Source organism: Symphalangus syndactylus, chromosome 20 (assembly GCF_028878055.3).
Source record: "Symphalangus syndactylus isolate Jambi chromosome 20, NHGRI_mSymSyn1-v2.1_pri, whole genome shotgun sequence".
Lineage (NCBI taxonomy): Eukaryota > Metazoa > Chordata > Mammalia > Primates > Hylobatidae > Symphalangus > Symphalangus syndactylus.
In genome coordinates, this window is record NC_072442.2 from 63,179,313 (window position 1) to 63,195,267 (window position 15,955).

The 15,955-nt window shown below is 45.6% G+C and overlaps 1 protein-coding gene across 22 annotated transcripts in view; it reads right to left on the minus strand.

Annotated features, from left to right (window-relative positions):
- LOC134735275 (uncharacterized) overlaps window positions 1-15,916 on the minus strand; it is a 48,975-nt gene extending 33,059 nt beyond the window's left edge. For 21 of the 22 annotated variants that reach the window (XR_010118282.1, XR_010118287.1, XR_010118298.1 and 18 more), the window contains exon 1: window positions 15,790-15,916. The gene's annotated coding sequence lies outside the window, so the exon portion shown is untranslated. Of the gene's footprint in view, window positions 1-4,390; window positions 4,508-15,789 lie in introns of those variants that run through there. The other variant, XR_010118285.1, reaches the window with a different exon arrangement.
- Between the last annotated feature and the right edge of the window lie 39 nt (window positions 15,917-15,955).

A 15,955-nucleotide genomic window follows, 5' to 3' on the forward strand; every position in this document is an offset into this window, starting at 1 on the left:
TATATATTATGATTATAATTACCTGGTTACTTTCCATCCTCCTTTCTAATCTGGGGGCTCCTTTGGGATGGAAATTGTCTCATTGCTCTATTCCCAATGCCCAGCACAAAACCTGGCACATGGTAGGCAATATTTATTGACTGTTGAACATTCATGGAAAATCTACCAATTGGTTTGACAAAACTTTTTTTTTTCCTCTGGACATGTGTAATTTGGCTGAGATTTTATACTGGGAACATATAATAAAGCCAAGTTTTCTACTAGGGAAATTGTTACCAGTTTGGATGATAGATTTAAATATATCAAGATTTCATAGGATCTTTTTGTATATTCCAGCACCACAGGAAACCCCAAGTCACCTATTGAATACATACTCATCAATAAATAAAGTTAGAAATAAGGGCTGGGTGCAGTGACTCATGCCTGGAATCCCAGCACTTTGGGAGGCCAAGGCGGGTGGATCACCTGAGGTCAGGAGTTCAAGACCAGCCTGGCCAACATGGTGGAACCCCGTGTCTACTAATAATACAAAAAAATTAGTCGGGGGTGGTGGCAGGCACCTGTAATTCCAGCTACTTGGGAAGCTGAGGCAGGAGAATTGCTTGAATCTGGGAGGCGGAGTTGCAGTGAGCCAAGATCACTCCAGCCTGGGCAACAGAGTGAGACTGCATCTCGAAAAAAAAGAAAAAAAAAAGGAAAAAGAAATAAGAAGATAGTTTCCATCCTGAGCTATATTGAACCTGAAGATGACTATGATGATGTTGAAATACCCACAAATATTGAAAATCGTCATTTTGAAAGAACTCCTGTTCTGCCACCTTAACTGTTTTAAGAACTGATGCTTGGCCAGGCACGGTGACTCACGCCTATAATCTCAGCACTTTAGGAGGCCGAGGCAGGTGGATCACTTGAGGTCAGGAATTTGAGACCAGCCTGGCCAGCATAGTGAAACCCCATCTTTATTAAAAATACAAAAATTATCCGGGCATGGTGGCAGGCACCTGTAATCCCAGCTACTCAGGAAGCTGAGGCAGGAGAATCGCCCGAAGCTGGGAGACAGAGGTTGCAGTGAGCCGAAATCGCGCCACTGCACTCCAGCCTGGGCAATAGAGTGAGACTCTGTCTTGAAAAAAAAGGAACTGATGCTTTACTCATGCCACAAATCAGTGGATTGTAGTTTTCCTTATAATAATTACTATCTGATCTTCTTTGCAATACAAACAAGATTGTTTTCAGGAAATGCACTGGTATTACCAGCAACAAATTTTACAAATGATGTGTATCCGTTAGGATGCTTTAGGCTGCAAAGAACAGACTATCCAACTAAAGATAACTTAGACAATGAGGAGTTTATAATTTCACAAAGCAAGAAGTCTAGCGGTAAGCACTCCAGAATTCAGCAGCTCCATAACTTAGGAGTGTGGACTAATTTCAGATTGCTTAGCTTTATCCTCATGGTGGCAAAATAGCTGCCATAGCTCCAAGCATCTGTACATGATAACATTGAAAGTTAGAAAGAAAATGGGCATTACTAACACATATCTTTTTTTTTTTTTTTTTTTTTTTTTTTGAGATGGAGTCTCATTCTGTAGCCAGGCTGGAGAGCAGTGGTGTAATGTTGGCTCACTGCAACCTCCGCCTCCTGGGTTCAAGCGATTCCCCTGCCTAAGCCTCCTGAGTAGCTGGGACTACAGGTGCACACCACCACACCCAGCTAATTTTTGTATTTTTAGTAGAGACAGGGTTTCACCATGTTGGCCAGGATGATCTTGATCTCTTGACCTCATGATCCACCTGCCTCAGCCTTCCAACATGCTGGGATTACAGATGTGAGCCACCGTGCCTGGCTGTATCTCTTTTTATTAGGGAAGAGAGCCCCCAGCAACTTTCCCTGATGTCTCATTGGCCTGGAGTGGTCCACATACCCAGGGTCTTAGTCCATTTGGTCTACTATAACAAAATTCCTTGCACTGGATAATTTGTTAAAAACAGAAATGCTGCTGAGAGTTCTGGAGGCTGGGGGGTCCAAGATCAAAGCACCAGCAGATTTGGTGTTTGGTGAGGGCTCACTCTGTGCTTCACACCTTCTCACCGTGTCTTCACATGATAGAAGGGGAAGGCAGTGCTCTGGGGCTTATTTTATTTTATTTTATTTTATTTTTAATTTATTTTATTTTACTTTTTGAGACAGAGTCTTACTTTGTCACCCAGGCTGGAGTGCAGCAGCACAATCATAGCTCACTGCAGCCTCAAACTCCTGGGTTCAGGTGATCCTCTCGCCTCAGCCTCCTGAATAGCTGGAACTACAGGCGCATGCCACCATGCCTGGCTATTTTTTTTTTTTCTTTCTTTTTTTTTTTTTTTTTGAGATGGAGTCTCACTCTGTCACCCAGGCTGGGGTGCAGTGGCATGATCTCGGCTCACTGCAAGCTCTGCCTCCCGAGTTCACACCATTCTCCTGCTTCAGCCTCCCAAGTAACTGGGATTACAGGCACCCGCCACCACACCTGGATCATTTTTTTGTATTTTTTTTAGTAGAAACGGGGTTTCACCGTGTTAGCCAGGATGGTCTCGATCTCCTGACCTCGTGATCCACCCGCCTCAGCCTCCCAAAGTGCCGGGATTACAGGCGTGAGTCACTGCGCCCAGGCTATTTTTTTTCTTTCTTTCTTTCTTTCTTTCTTTCTTTCTTTCTTTCTTTCTTTCTTTCTTTCTTTCTTTCTTTTCTTTCTTTCTTTCTTTCTTTCTTTCTTTCTTTCTTTCTCTCTCTTTCTCTCTCTCTCTTTCTTTCTTTCTTTTTTAGTAAAGATGGAGTCTCACTATGGTGCCCAGGCTGGTCTTGAACTCCTGGACTCAAATGATCTTCTTGTCTCAGCCTGTTTAAATGCTGGGATTACAGGTATGAGCCACCGCACCTGGCCTGGGTCCTCTTTCATAAAGGCATTAATCCCATTCATGAGGGCAGGGCCCTCATGATCTAATCACCCCAAAGGCCCCACCTCTTAATACCATCATCTTGGGGGTTAGATTTCAACATATGAATTCTGTGGGGACACAAACATAGACCATAGCATTCTGCCCCTGACCTCACAAAATCCATGTCCTTCTCAAATGCAAAATAGATTTATTCCATCCCAATAGCCCTAAAAGTCTTAACTCATTCCAATATCAGCTTTAAAGTCTAAGTCAACATCTCAACTAAATGTTGCCTCATTCCAAGTATGGGCAAAAGTCAAGATATGATTCATCCTGAGGCAAATTGCTCTCCAATTATGAGCCTGTGAAATCAAACTACTTACACAATGTAAGTATGCTTCCAAAATACAATGGTGGGACTGACATAGGATAGAAATTTCCATTCCAAAAGGGAGAAATAGTAAAGAAGAAAGGGGTAATGGGTCCCAAGTAAGTCCGAAACTCAACAGGGCAAACAACATTAAGTCTTAAGCTTTGAGAATAATTTTTGACTTGATGTCCTATCCCCCAGATATTGGGATGGCAGTTGGGCCCCCAAGGCTCGGGGCAGCCCCACCCCCATGGCTTTGCTGGGCACAGCCCACTCTGCAGCTTTCAGGAGCTGGAATCTCGGGCCTGCAGCTTTCCCAGGCTGGAGTTGCACGCTGGTGGCCCTAACATTCTGGGGTCTTGGAGGCACCCCCGTCCCCATGGCTGTGCTGGGCATTGCCCTAGTGGGGGCTCTCTGCAGTGGCCCTGCCCCTTTGGCAGTGCTCTGTCTGGGCCTCAAGCTTCCCCCAGGAATCCTTTAAAATCTAGGTAGAGGTAGCAATGCCCTCACAGCCCATGCACTTTGCGCAGCTGTGGAGATAAAACTGCTTGGACACCACCATGCTTTACTGTCTATGCCTCCCAGAGGGATGGCCTGAGCCACAGTTGGTCCCACCTGAGCCATAGTTAGGGTATCCCAGGAGCCCTGCACCAGAATGCGGGAGCAGAGCCTTGAAATCGCTTTGACTTCAAGGTCCTAGTTTTCTGGGCCTGTGATGGGCAGGGCAGCCTCTGGAGATCTTCAGAATGGTTTCAGGGTCCTTCTTCACTGTGATGCTGAGCATCTGGCTTCCATCTCCCCACACTAACCTCCTTATCAAAAGTTTCCTCGGTCACATTCTTGGTGTTTTCTCTTCAACAAGCTTTTTTATTCTTTACAACATGGGCAGGTTGGTAAATTTCTAAATATTTAAATTCTGCTGCTTTTTTAATCATAAATAACAACTTTGGCCGGGGGCAGTGGCTCATGCCTGTCATCCCAGCATTTTGGGAGGCTGAGAAGGGCACATCACCTGAGGTTAGAAGTTCGAGACCAGCCTAGCTAACAAGGTGAAACCCCGTCTCTACTAAAAATACAGAATTAGCCGGGCGTCGTGGCACACACCTGTAATCCCAGCTACTCAGGAAGCTGAGGCAGGAGAATCACTTGAACCCAGGAGGCGGAGGTTGCAGTGAGCCAAGATCGCGCCATTGCGCTCCAACCTGGGCAAAAACAGCAAAATTCTGTCTCAGAAAGAAAGAAAGAGAGAGAGAAAGAAAGACCATCTTTAATTGGTTTCTCTCTGCTAGCATTTTACCATAGGCATTCAAGAGAAGCTTTGCCGCACTCTCAACACTTTACTCAAGATATTTTTTCCACCAAATATCTTATTTCATCACTCAGAATTTCTACCTTCCATAAAACACTAGGACACACAATTCAGCCACATTCTTTGCCAGATAATCAGGATCGTTTTTCTGCCAGTTTCCAATAACATGTTCTTCATTTCCATCTGAGACCTCATCAGAATGGCCTTTAACATCCATACTTCTACTGGCCTTCTGTTACAACCTCTTAGGTAATCTCTAAGAAAACTGAGGCTTTCTCTGTAGCTCTCCTCTTCTTCTGAGCCCTCACCAGAATCACCCTTCACAATCTATTTACAACAATACCGGCTTATTTTGTGTGTGAGACAGTCTCATTCTGTCACCCAGGCTGAGAGTGTAGTGGCTTGATCTCAGCTCACTGCAACCTCCGCTTCCCAGGTTCAAGCGATTCTCTTGCCTCAGCCTCCCGAGTAGCTGGGACTACAGGTGCCCGCCACCACATCTGGCTAATTGTTGTATTTTAGTAGAGATGGGGTTTCACCATGTTGGCCAGCCTGGTCTTGAGCTCCTGACCTCAAGCGATCCACCTGCCTTGGCCTCCCAAAGTGCTGGGATTACAGGCACAAGCCACTGCGCCCGGCAAGTTTTGACTCTTTAAAGAGATTCAAATAAAGTCAGTAGTTCAAAAGGCTAAGACCAACAATTTTGGTTTATCTTCCCGCTGAAAGGACCCTCCACATCCAAACCTATTCATGTTGTATCAACAACTCTAGAACCCAGTAACTCCAGGAGTCTGGTTATTACGACAAATGAATACAGTTGACCATCTCTTCTGCCAAGGCGACAGTTCCCTCATTTAACCCCACTAATAGCTAGATAATCCCCTAAAGAAAGATTAAAAAAAAAACAATTTCTTGCTGGGCGCCATGGCTCACGCCTGTAATCCCAGTACTTTGGGAGGCTGAGGCAGGCGGATCATGAGGTCAGGAGATCGAGACCATCCTGGCCAAGATGATGAAACCCCGTCTCTACTAAAAATACAAAAATTAGGGCATGGTGGCACGCACCTGTAGTCCCAGCTACTCGGGAGGCTGAGGCAGGAGAATCACTTGAACCTGGGAAGCAGAGGTTGCAGTGAGCTGAGATTGTGCCACTGCACTCTGGCCTGGCGAAAGAGCGAGATTCCATCTCAAAAACAAACAAACAAAATTTCCATTTGTTTTTGTGATGTATGTTGCATCAGAGTACTATTTCTGTGTGGACGTGTCTCCTGAATTGGAGTGTGCTTCTGTTTATAACCTATTCCATCTGCTTTCCCTGAGTGCACATGTGTGTGCTCTGCCATGGCTAAGTGGCAGAATGGAATCTCACTTAAATTAACAGTTGGTTGCCAAACACCCTCCAGCATAAATAGGTAACTGTTGACTGTGGTCCCATTTCATTTTACTAGAGCAGAGTGCACATATAACTATGTGCCAAACTACCGTCAGAAACAGCCAATTAATATCGCTGCACCTTGCCCCTTCAACTGTAAAACTCAACCTCTCATGTTGATCAACATATTTTTTTTTTCTAGCTGGGATTAATAGGCACCCACCATCACGTCCGGCTAATTTTTGTATTTTTAGTAGAGATCGGGTTTCGCCATGTTGGTCAGGCTGGTCTTGAACTCCTGACCTCAGGTGATCCACCTGTCTCGGCCTCCCAAAGTGTTAGGATTACAGACGTGAGCCACTGCGCCCAGCCTGATCAACATATTCCATTGCCAAAATTTAATGCCATTAAAGTTTTAGATCAGCTACACTTGAACAATTAAATATTCTACGAATAATTTTAAAAAGCCCTAAATTGGTTAAAATAAACTCTCATTTACAAAATGAACTATAAACAGCCTTTAAGTTTTTTTTTTTTTTTTTTTTTTTTTTTTTTTTTTTTTTTTTTTGAGACGGAGTCTCGCTCTGTCGCCCAGGCTGGAGTGCAGTGGCGCGATCTCGGCTCACTGCAAGCTCCGCCTCCCGGGTTCACGCCATTCTCCTGCCTCAGCCTCTCCGAGTAGCTGGGACTACAGGCGCCTGCCACCACGCCCGGCTAATTTTTTTTGTATTTTTAGTAGAGACGGGGTTTCACCATGTTAGCCAGGATGGTCTCGATCTCCTGACCTCGTGATCCGCCCGCCTTGGCCTCCCAAAGTGCTGGGATTACAAGCGTGAGCCACCGCGCCCGGCCCCTTTAAGTTGTTTTAACATTAGATCCCTCTGTATTTTTTTGTTTTTTTTTACAAATCAGGTGTTAGTGGAACATGGTTTTAACAAAAATTGCAGAAGGTAGTATTTAAGAATGAAATTCCCCTGATGTTAAAAAAGGTTTATTTGCATAACTTGTACACTTTTATCCCCGATGAGCCACCAAACAAAAATAAATTTTCCGATACATGTAATGTTGATACTGTACAAAGCTATTCTCAGTGACCAAGAAAAACTTCCTCTGAGAACATTTAAGATAAATATGACCCTGCTTTTCACAGTATTGTTTAGAAAAGAAAATGAACATTTCATACAGCAACTCACTGTTGTATTGTATCACTAGTCTACTTTATTTTTTTTTCTTTTACTAGCCTACTTTAATAATTTCACAATTCTTTACAATTTGAGATTTGGGAAAAACAAACAAAAACATCAAGGATATATACTTTTTTTTTTTTTTGAGACAGGGTCTTACTCTGTCACCCAGGCTGGAGTGCAGTGGCACAGTCTCAGCTAACTGCAACCTCTGCCTCCCAGGCTGAAGCCATCTTCCCACCTCAGCTTCCCAAGTAACTGGGACCACAGGCATGCCTGGCTAATTTTTTTTTTTCCTAAGTTAGTAAAGGCTTCCAACTAATTTTTTAAATTATTTTCTGTAGAGATGGGGTTTTGCCATGTTGCCCAGGCTGGTCTTAAATTCCTGGGCTCAAGTGATTTGTCCTCCTCAGCCAGTTTTTTTGTTTGTTTGTTCGGTTGGTTTTTTTCTTTTTTCCTTTTTTTTTTTGAGAAGGAGTCTCGCTCTGTCACTCAGGCTGGAGTGCAGTGGCACGATCTTGGCTCACTGCAACCTCTGCCTCCTGGGTTCAAATGAGTCTCCTGCCTCAGCCTCCTGAGTAGCTGGGACTACAGGCGAGCACCACCATGCCCAGCTAATTTTTGTATTTTTAGTAGAGATGGGGTTTCACCATATTGGTTAGTCTGGTCTTGAACTCCTGACCTCGTGATCCACCCACCTCAGCCTCCCTAAGTGCTGGGATTACAGGCATGAGCCACTGCGCCCAGCCTGGTATTTTGGGGGTTTTTTTTGTTTGTTTTTTGTTTTTTAAGATTAGCTTTTGACCCGGCAAGGTGGCTCACGCCTGTAATCCCAGCACTTTGAGAGGCCAGATGGCTTGAGGTCAGGAGTTCGAGACCAGCCTGGCCAACATGATGAAACCCCATCTCTACTAAATATATAAAAAAAATAGTCAGATGTGGTGGTGCGTGCCTTATAATCCCAGCTACTCAGGAGGCTGAGACAGGAGAATTGCTTGAACCTGGCAAGTGGAAGTTGCAGTGAGCCAAGATTGCACCACTGCACTCCAGCCTGGGTGACAGACTCCTTCTTAAAAAAAAAAAAAAAGGCCGGGCGCAGTGGCTCACACCTATAATCCCAGCACTTTGGGAGGTTGAGGCGGGTAGATCACGAGGTCAGGAGTTTGAAACCAGCCTGGCCAACATGGTGAAACCCCATCTCTACTAAAATACAAAAAATTAGCCGGGCGTGAGAGTGCGCGCCTGTAATCCCAGCCTCTCGGGAAGCTGAGGCAGGGGAATCACTTGAATCCGGGAGGCGGAGGTTGTATGAGCCAAGATCGCGCCACTGCACTCCAGCCTGGCAACAGAGCAAGACACCATCTCAAAATAAATAAATTAAAAAAATAAATTAGCTTCAGCCACTTTGGAGAGCAATTTGGCAACACCCAGTAAAACTGAAATTGTGTGCCGGGCGCGGTGGCTCACGCCTGTAATCCCAGCACTTTGGGAGGCCGAGGTGGGCGGATCACAAGGTCAGGAGATCGAGACCATCCTGGCTAACACGGTGAAACCCCATCTCTACTAAAAATACAAAAAAAATTAGCCGGGCGTGATGGCAGGCGCCTGTAGTCCCAGCTACGCGGGAGGCTGAGGCAGGAGAATGGCATGAACCCGGGAGGCGGAGCTTGCAGTGAGCCGAGATCGTGCCACTGCACTCCAGCCTGGGCGACAGAGCAAGACTCCGTCTCAAAAAAAAAAAAAAAAAAAAAAAAAAAAAAAAAAAGAAACTGAAATTGTGGACACTGTAAAACATAGCAACTCCACTTCGGGATAGATACCCTAGAACAGCAGTCCCCAACCTTTTTGGCACTAGGGACGGGTTGGGAGGAAAGGGGGGAATGGTTTTGGTATGCAACTGCTCCACTTCAGATCATCAGCCATTACATTCTCGTAAAAGGCGTGCAACCCAGAGTCCTCATGTGTGCAGTTCACAATAAGGTTCGTGCTCCTATGAGAATCTAATACCGCCCCGATCTAACAGGAGGCAGAGCTCAGGCAGTAATGCTCACTTGCCCTCCACTTACTTCCTGCTGTGCAGCCTGGTTCCTAACAGGCCACAGACTGTACTGGTCCAGGCCTGGGCAATGGGGACCCTTGCCCTAGAACAGTGAGTCTCAAACCACTTGGTACCAGGTCTCCACTGCACTTAAAAATGATGGAGGGAGCCAGGCTCAGTGGCGAGAGCTTGTAGATCCACCTACTTGGGAGGTTGAGGTGGGTGGATTGCTTGAGCCCAGGAGTTAGAGGCCAGCCTGGGCAACATAGCAAGACTCAATCTCTACAAAACCTAAAAATAAGAACGTTAGCCAGGCATAGTGGTGAGCACCTGTAGTCCCAGCTACTTGGGAGGCAGAGGAAGGAGGATCACTTGAGCCCACGAGTTTGAGGCTGCAGTGAGCTATGATGATGCCACTGCACTCCAGCCTGGGCAACAGAGTGAGACCCTCTCTCAAAAAAATAATAAAATAACTATATTTTCCCAAACAAAAAAATTAATGAGAAAAGTGTCACTGTGTATGTTACATTTTTTTTTTCAAATCTCATATCTGGCTTAATAGAAAACATCTGAATTCTCATATCTGCTTCCGCCGTCAATTTGTTGCAATATTGTATGTCCTGTAGCCTCATGGAAAGGTCCATTGAACATTCATGAGAAGAGTGAGCATGAAAAAGGCCAAATAACATCTTAATATTATTATGAAAATTGTTTTGGTCTCATGGCCCAGACCACTCTTTGAGAACCACTGCCCTAGAGAAACTCAAGTGTATGAATAAAAATGTTCTTTGTAGTATTATTTGTTATAATGAGAAGGTGGAACCAACCTATCTGTCCATCAGTAAAGGACCATAAGATCCACAGGGACTACACTGGTGTTGCTTTGCTCACCATTACATTTCCAGTAACTTAGCATATATTAGCACACAATAGGTGCTCAGTCAACTTTTGTGGAAGTAGAGAAGGAAGGGAGAGAGGCAGAAAAGAAGAAAGTGAGGAGGTACAAATATTGTTCTGCAACCTGCTATTTTAATTTAACTCTACCTCATGGACATCTTTTCACAGATTTAGACTCTTAGTTCACAGGGTAGGAAAGCACAAAGGTCACAGGACTCTTGCATAATGGGAAGCTTATTTTTCTATTGTCTAAAAATAAAGGCGTATTTAAGATGTCTCTTTAGGCCGGATGCGGTGGCTCATGCCTGTAATCCCAGCACTTTGGGAGGCCGAGGTGGGTGGATCACCTGAGGTTGGGAGTTTGAGACCAGCCTGACCAACATGGAGAAACCCCGTCTCTACTAAAAATACAAAAATTAGCCGGGCATGGCGGCGCATGCCTGTAATCCCAGCTATGTGGGATGCTGAGGCAGGAGAATTGCTTGAAGCCGGTAGGCAGAGGTTGTGGTGATCCACGATCGGGCCATTGCACTCCATCCAGCCTGGGCAACAAGAGCAAGACTTCATCTCAAAAAAAAGAAGTCTGTTTAATACAACCACGGGCTGCAAATCACTGCCACCTAGTGGTGTATTAAGAAGTTCACACATGGGGCCCTGGCGCGGTGGCTCAGGCCTGTTAATTCCAGCACTTTGGGAGGCCGACCTGGGCGGATCACCCGAGGTCAAGAGTTTGAGACTAGCCTGGCCAACATGGCGAAACCCCGTCTCTACTAAAAATACAAAAATTAGCTGGGCATGGTGGCGCGCGCCTGTAGTTGCAGCTACTCTGGAGGCTGAAGCAGGAGAATCGCCTGAACCCAGGAAGCAGAGGTTGCAGTGGGCCGAGATGCGCCACTGCACTCCAGCCTGGGCAACAGAGCAAGACTCCATCTCAAAACAAAAACAAACAAACGGCCAGGCACAGTGGCTTATGCCTGTAATCCCAGCACTTTGGGAGGCTGAGGCAGGCGGATCACCTGAGGTCGGGAGTTCGAGACCAGCCTGACCAACAAGGAGAAACCCTGCCTCTACTAAAAATACAAAATTAGCCAGGTGTGGTGGCGCATGCCTGTAATTCCAGCTACTCCAGAAGGCTGAGGCAGGGGACTCGCTTGAACTCGGGAGGCGGAGGTTGCGGTGAGCTGAGATCGCGCCATTATACTCTAGCCTGGGCAACAAGAGTGAAACTCCATCTCAAAAATACAAAAACAAACAGACAAAAACTGTCTTTTGTATGCTGCTGAGATGGCTGATGGCTGGAAGCCCCTAGATAACTTCAGGATGGGGGCTGGTTGCCAAAAAGATCAAGGCAGAATTAGAGGGTTGAGACTTTCAGTCTCACCCCCCAACCTCCCGGGGTGGGGGGAGGGAGAGGGGTTGAAGGTTGAGTTCATCACCAATAGCCAATGATTTAATCAATCATGCCTATGTAATGAAGCCTTCATAAAAACCCCAAAGGATGTAGTTCTAGGAGCTTCCAGATAGCTGATCACATGGAGGATGGTGGATGGTTCCTGGAGGATGGCACTCAGAGAGGGCATGGAAGTGCCACACCCCTTTCTGCATACTTTGCCCTATGCATCTCTTCCATCTGGTTATTAACCTATATCCTTTGTAATATCCTTTATAATAAATGGGTAAATATAAGTAAGGTGTTTCCCTGAGTTCTGTGAACTGTCCTAGCAAACCCTAGGAGGGATTTGTGGGAACCTCACTTTAGAGCCAGTTTGTCAGAAATACAGGTCACAACCAAGGGTTTACAACTGGCATCTGAAGTGGGCAGTAGTCTTGTGGGACTGCGGGATCTAACACTATCTCCAGGTAGACAGTGTCAGATTGAATTGAATTAGAGGACAATTGCTTGGTGTGTGGAGAAAGCCCCCACCCATCTGGTGTCAGAAGTATTGTGTTGAGTGACCGCATAAGACAGTAAAGACGGCCAGGCTTGGTGGCTCATGCCTGTAATCCCAGCACTTTGGGAGGCTGAGGCAGGCAGATCATGAAGTCAAGAGATCGAGACCATCCTGGCCAACATGGTGAAACCCTGTCTCTACTAAAAATACAAAAATTAGCCAGGTGTAGTGGTGTGCGCCTGTAGTCCCAGCTACTCAGGAGGCTGAGGCAGGAGAATCGCTTGAACCCAGGAGGCAGAGGTTGCAGTGAGCTGAGATCACGCCACTGCACTCCAGCCTGGTAACAGAGCAAGACTCTGTCTAAAATAAAATAATAATAAAATAAAATAAAATAAAATAAAATAAAATAAAATAAAAATAAAAATAAATAAAATAAAATAAATAAAATAAAATAAAATAAAATAAAATAAGCTCCAAGACCAGGCATGGTGGCTCATGCCTGAAATCCCAGCAGTTTGGGTTTGGGAGGCTGAGATGGGAGGATTGCTTGAGCCCAGGAGTTCGAGACTAGCCTGGGCAACATAGTGAGACTCAGTTTCTCCAAAAGTACAAACATTTTCTGGGTGTGGTGGTGTGCACCTGTGGTCTCAGCTACTTGGGATGCTGAGGTGGGAGGATTGTTTCAGCCTGGGAGTTTGAAGCTGCCCTGAGCTGTGATTGCACCACCATACTCCAGCGTGGGCCACAGAGCGAAGCCTCTCATCTCATTTAAAAAAAAAAAAAGAAAAGAAAAGAAATCTGGTAGGCCAGGAGTGGTGGCAGGTTTGGCTCATGCTTGTAATCCCAGCACTCTGGGAGTCTAAGGTGACAGGATTGCTTGAAGCCAGGAGTTCCAGAACAGCCTGGTCAATATAGGCAGACCCCATGTCTACAAAAAAAAAAAAAAAAAATTAGCCAGGCATGGTGGAAGTACCTGTAGTCCCAGCCACTTGGGAAGCTGGAGGATCACTTGAGCCCAGGAGATGAGGCTGCAGTGAGCTATGATCATGCCACTGACAGAGTGACACCTTGTCTCTAAAAAAAAAAAAAAAAAATCTGTCAGGGTTAGTTGTCGTCAGAACCATTTTACATGTGTACGAATGTTTTCTTGTAATTCCTATACTACTTTTAAAATAACAAAATATACTTTAAAAAAATTTATTTTAAGAACCGAGATCTGCATAAGCCAGAAAAATGAAAATGGGAGTTAGTGGGTGTGGGGAAGACAGCAGCTGCATTTTTTTGTTGAGAAATACATAAGTCTTGCCGAAAGTGGTTATTTTGGCTTTTTAGTCTTAAAAAGAATAGCTCTTCTTTTTGATCTCCTTTAGCGTTCACACGCTACCCCTGACAGCAGCATGGATTCATTATGTAATTTATTCATTCTACAAATATGTATGGAGTGCTGGCCCTGTGCCAGGCACTGGTGATACAGTGAATGTGGAGCAAAAACCCAAGGCACTCTCAGGGAACTTGAAGTCATGTGGAGCTCTTTTAAGTCATGCATGTTATCCCTTTTCCTATCATGTATGTTACAAATATTTTCCCTTTTAATACTTTCACGATCTACACCATTTCTTTTTTCTTTTTCCTTTTCTTTTTTTTTGAGAGGAGTCTCGCTCTGTTACCCAGGGTGGAGTGCAGTGGCGTGATCTTGGCTCACTGCAACCTCCGCTTCTCCAGTTCAAGCGATTCTCCTGCCTCAGACTCCCAGGTAGCTGAGACTACAAGCACGCATCACGACATCCAGATAATTTTTTTTTTTTTTTTTTTTTGAGACGGAGTCTTGCTCTATCACCCAGGCTGGAGTGCAGTGGCACGATCTCAGCTTACTGAAGCTCTGCCTCCCTGGTTCACGCCATTCTCCTGCCTCAGCCTCCCTAGTAGCTGGCACTACAGGCTCGTGCTGCCACGCGTGGCTAATTTTTTTTTTTTTTTTTTTGTATTTTTTAGTAGAGACAGAGTTTCACCATGTTGGCCAGGCTGGTCTTGAACTCCTAACCTCAAGTGATCCACTCGCCTCAGCCTCCCAAAGTGCTAGGATTACAGGCATGAGCCACCTCACCCAGCCTGTACGATTTTTTTAAAACCCATTTATTTTATTTTATTTATTTATTTGTTATACTTTAAGTTATAGGGTACATGTGCACAACATGCAGGTTTGTTACATAGGTATACATGTGCCATGTTGGTTTGCTGCACCCATCAACTCGTCATTTACATTAGGTATTTCTCCTAATGCTATTCCTCCCCCAGCCCCCACCCCCTGCCAGCCCTGGTATGTGATGTTCCCCACCCTCTATCCATGTGTTCTCTCATTGTTCAACTCCCACTTATGAGTTCTAACTCATTTTTGCCTCCCAGGGGATCCCGGCGTCTTAGCAGTGGATCTCCCAATACTTACAGGTCACAGGGCCACGGAGGCTAGGTCTCTAGGAGCAAAGGACACAGAACAGCCTATTTTTTAAATTTTTTTGAGACAGTGTCTTGCTCTGTTGCCCAGGCTGGAGTGGAGTGGTTCGATCTCGGCTCACTGCAACCTCCACCTCCTGAGTTCAAGCTATTTTCCTGCCTCATCCTCCCGAGTAGCTGGAACTACAGGCGCCCGCCATCATGCCAGTTAATTGTTTTGTATTTTTAGTAGAGACGGGGGTTTCACCATGCTGGCCAGGCTGGTCTTGAACTCCTGAGCTCAAGTGATGCGCCCTCCTAGGCCTCCCAAAGTGCTGGGATTACAGGTGTGAGCCACCGTGCTCTGCCTTAAAAACCCATTTCTAAATTCCAAAGAGTAACTTCTATTAGTGCACTATTAAGAGAGGTAAAGCAAAAGGAACTATAAAAGCAACTATAACTGAAGTCTATTTGAGACATGGCTCAGTATTTCAATGAAAATGTAACACAGTCAATGAAATACAATCTCAAATGTAGTTGTGCAAATTAAGGAATAGTTGGTAGTAGCTGCATTTACAAATTCAAGAGTGAAACGTGCATAATTCGTGCAACCCAAAATTTGGGACAGAGAGGTATGAGAAGCCAAAGTGATTAGTGCACTGACATTTTTGCTTGGGAAAGGCTTGGGGTTGGACATCTTACGTCTTTACATACATATATAACCCTCACCACGATCCTATACGATGCGAACCAACATCATCTCTATAGTAATAACTAATATGTATCTGGCCTTCACCACATGCAAACTTCACATACGTATGTCAGTGAGGTCGGTCCTATTATTTACCTCACTTTACAAATGAAGCAACGGAGGCGCGAAGAAGCTATTAATAGGTAACTTGTTCAAAGCCACATAGCCCCTAAGTGGTGGGGCAAGGATTCTGAGTGTCTGATTTTCTCACTTCAGAACTTACACTTTTAAACATTATGCTGTCCTTGTGGGGCTCTGTATCGCCTAGCCTTCGACCGGGCATTGCAAATAGAAGTCATCAATGATTGAGACCACGAATGCATGCAGGGAACAACAACAAAAGATGAAAACAGAACAGGCAGAACAGGAGTTCGAGACCAGCCTGGCCAACATGGCGAAACCCCGTCTCTACTAAAAATACAAAAATTAGCAGGGCGTGGTGGTGGGCGCCTGTAATCCCAGCTACTGGGGAGGCCGAGGCAGGAGAATCGCTTGAACCTGGGAGATGGAGGCTGCAGTGGGCCGAGATCGCGCCATTGCACTCCGGCCTGGGCGACATTGCGAGACTCTGTCTCAAAAACAAAACAAAAGGGCAGAACAAAAACGTAGTTACTTGGATGGGTCACTTACCCCGGACCGGACCGTGCCACAGCCCCGACCCCACGCGTGTCTGAGGACTCGGCGTCTCGGTGGTAACCGTGGTAACCAGCCAGCGCGCCGCGGGCCCTCCGGAAGTCAGACTCCGCCGGGCTGAGCCGAGCTACGCCAGCGCCGACTAGCGTCGTGGAGGAGTCTG